Source organism: Tupaia chinensis, unplaced genomic scaffold (assembly GCF_000334495.1).
Source record: "Tupaia chinensis unplaced genomic scaffold, TupChi_1.0 Scaffold000037_4, whole genome shotgun sequence".
Lineage (NCBI taxonomy): Eukaryota > Metazoa > Chordata > Mammalia > Scandentia > Tupaiidae > Tupaia > Tupaia belangeri.
The window spans coordinates 88,726-92,303 of record NW_006159487.1 but is presented as its reverse complement, the minus strand read 5'-3'; positions in this window follow the sequence as shown (position 1 = coordinate 92,303).

Sequence of the window (3,578 nt, the reverse complement as noted above, 5' to 3'; positions counted from 1 at the left end):
GGCCACCGCAGAGCTCAGCCCTGGGGGCGGGCCGGGGAGCGGCGTGGCCGAAAGGGCGCCCCCCGCGGCTCTCGCTTACTTCCCGGGAGGACTTGGGAAGGCCGCGCGGCCGCCCAGGGCGGACCCGGCTGTCTTCCCTGGGGAAACCGCCCCGGGCCTCCGGGGAACCACCGCGAGGCCGCGGTCTAAGAGCAGGGAGAGGTCACCCCGGGGAGGCCACGCCGCGATCCCTTCTCGGGCTTCCTCCCGGGACCTCGGGCTCACAGGCAGCACCGCACGTCGTGGCCGCCGTGGGGGAGTCTCGCGAGGTAATCGCTGGGCCATCTGCCGGCCCGGGAGCGAAGTTTTCATGGCGTTCTGTAGGATCCTGCGTCTTTCTCTCAATTAGCTGTCTAAGAGGGTGTAGAGAGTTAGGGCGCCGGTCGCCCTGCACCGCTGGCCAGCCCCTCCGTTCCCTGGGTATGCTCTGACTCTATCCGTCACCCGCCTTGCTGTTTTTTGTTTTGTTTTTGTTTAGAATTATTTTATCCCACCTTATTTATTTACTTTAATTTGACCAGAGAGGGACAGAGTGAGAGGGAGGGAGGGAAAGTGAGAAAGACAGGCTGCCAGGTCCGGGATTCGAACCACAGTCGGCTATGTGGGAGTCCAGTACCCTTAGCCGCGACACCACCTGCTGGACCCAAACCCACTTTACTTTGGCCACCACAGGACAGGGCAGGGCCTTACTGAACTGGCTTTTTGTCCCTCCCCCTTCTTGCATCTGAAAGGTACCTCCTCCTCTGGCGGTTAACCGGCTTATTGTCCACACCCCTGCCTCTACTACATGTGAAAGCCAATAATGTATTTTAGTAACAATGTAATGGTGACATGTAATGAGTATTTTCTGAGTAAAAATTTAAAGTCAAATAAAGATATGGTCAATACTTTATAAAAATGCAAATATACCATACACTGCATGTAACGATTTTACATCGAAACCAGGTCTCTAATTTATGAGTTGCACAGTGAGCGACTTGCTGAATTTCTGTCTGAGAAAACTCAATGGGCAGTCAAGAGCAGTCTCATGGCCATGAGAAGTGGACCGCTATGTGACTCACATGGGAAGAACATACATATGTGTTTTATGTTAAAAAACTAATCAACTAAAATGCTGTCAGCTTTAATAAGCACTGAAACAAATTTGGACAGACGCATCAATGGCCTTCATTATTTTACAAACCTGCCTCCAAAATTTTGAAGTGACCCATGCAATAGGTACCCGCATGGTCGATAAGCCGTGATACACACATGCCATAGGGACCCACATGGCAGTAAGGTCAGTAAGCCGTGACACACATGTGATAGGTGTCCGCATGGTCGGTGAGCTGCGATACACATATGTAGCAGGTACCGTACAGTCAGCAAGCCATGTGCTGACCCATGCTGTTGGTTACAGCAGCACGACCAGGCTTGTTCAGTTACTCTCACGGAACAGGTCGGAGAAATACGTTGTTGTATGAAATCATGCACGGCACCCCGAGCATGCTGCACGGGACTGCAGGGGTGAGTCCATGTCACAGGCACAGGGGGTCACGGGATTACAGGGGTGAGTCCATGTCACAGGCACAGGGGGTCACAGGACTGCAGGGGTGAGTCCATGTCACAGGCACAGTGATGGCCAAAGGAACCAGAGAACACACAGCCGGTGGCCCATGTGGTCTCGGCATCACAGTGCTGGGCCACACGCCCCTGCAGCTGCCTGCTTATCTCCAAGGCTGTGTGCACTCTCAAGAAAGAGAGAAAGAGAAGAGAGAGAGAAAGCACCCCCATGGGAGACAGCCACACCGTAACCCTTTCTTCTGTTTCTTGTTCTTTTGGCATCTGGGGCACACACCAGCCTGGTCTCTTTTTTCGGCCACCAGGCTTAGGATTCGAACTCTGGAACATGGGAGTAGACCGTTGCATAAATACCCCATGGGAGAAGAAAGAAAGGAACTTTTAAAAATGACAGGTGGGTTCCATCAAGATTTTTAAGCCTGGTGGAGGCCGTGGCTTTACACCACCGTCTCATGAATGAGGTGGGAGAGGGTGTGTGCTGAAGCCAGGCCACCCACTGAGCTGACCTCCTTTGAGAGGGCCCTCATTGTGTTTGGAGTGGGAGTGGTCATCTCAGACTTCCTTAGGATTCCTGCTCTAGGGTAATAGGTTTTCTCCTTAATTTTCTTTTTTGGTACAAAATGAACTTTCCTATCACGAATGTACAGCATATCAGTCCAGAGGTGGTACATACACATTATCGTCAACAGATAATTTTCCATTTTCGTGTCTGTTAAACGTTTTGCTTTTTCTCCTTCTTAATTTCCTATTAATAGGTTTTGTCTCCATGATAAATTTAACTCTTTCCTGATTCATTCTCTAAACCACTTTGAAGGTCTTCTCCCTGTCAGACGTCACCTTCTGCATTGTTTAACCACATTAATATAATTCCCTCCGAGACCCTCGCATCCTAGAAAAGTTGGCAAATGTGGGCAACGTAGAGCAATGGAAGCACGGGGTCAAAGACGTCCACAGGAGGTGCCCGTTCGCCAGCTTGCTACTGTGTGCCCGAGCGAGAGCCTCCTCGAGCTCCAGGATTCCAGCCCCGGCTGTAGCCTTCGCCTGAGGTGGGGGCGAGCAGCTGTGTCGGTGTCAGGAAGATGCTCTGGCTCAAACTCAGGGTGGACTGCTCGTGGCTGGTGGCCCAGGGAGGCTATGGGCTTGGCAGGCAACCTAGCACTGGCCGCTGACCCCCTCTCTAAGGCTGTCATCGAGCAATGAGCAACACACCTAGAATAGTGTCCCTCCAGAGGGACATGTTTTGTGCCACCACCGGCCAAACCTTGAGCGGTGTGGTGGTGACCAGCCTTTCTGTGCCCAGGCTGCCGCCCAGGACGTGGACTCCCCACCCACCAGGCGAGCTGAGTCTCGTCTCCTCTCTTCTGCAGTTTCAACGTGAGCTATTTGTTGCCACTCCACCGGGTCCTCTGAGAAGCAGAAGCCAAGATGGGTTGTATTGCAGCCCTGTCGGCAATGTGGGGAAGGAGTAGAGGGAGCCGGGAGAGCGGACAGAGTTCTTGGTCCACCTCCGGTGGAGAGGTCTTCCACCTGTCAGGAGAGGGCCGCTCTAGCATCTGCTCCTCAGTCCTGGGCTGGGAGGAGAGGCAGCGTGGCCACAGTGAAGAGCTGCGGAGGGAGCAGCGGGCAGGTTGGCCTCTCACGCAAACCTAAGTCGGTGCCTGAGGAGGGTTTGTCATGGCTTCCACAGGGAAATGAAATCTAAAATAGTGATGTGTGTTTTATTTGAAAAAATTCTTAAAAGAAATTCACTGTTTAGAGAAAAATTAGAACCATGTATTACGGAATTTTAAATATAGTGAAATGGATTATGTAATAATGATGACACAAAGACGAAAAGGCAGAGGGAAGAACGCTCTTCTGAGTCTTCAGATCATGCAGAACATGTTAAAGTGCTATTTCAAGGTAGATTTTAATGAGATAAAGTTTCATACTGCCACTTGTATTAACAACCACTAGCAAAGTGAGATATAGCTAGTAAG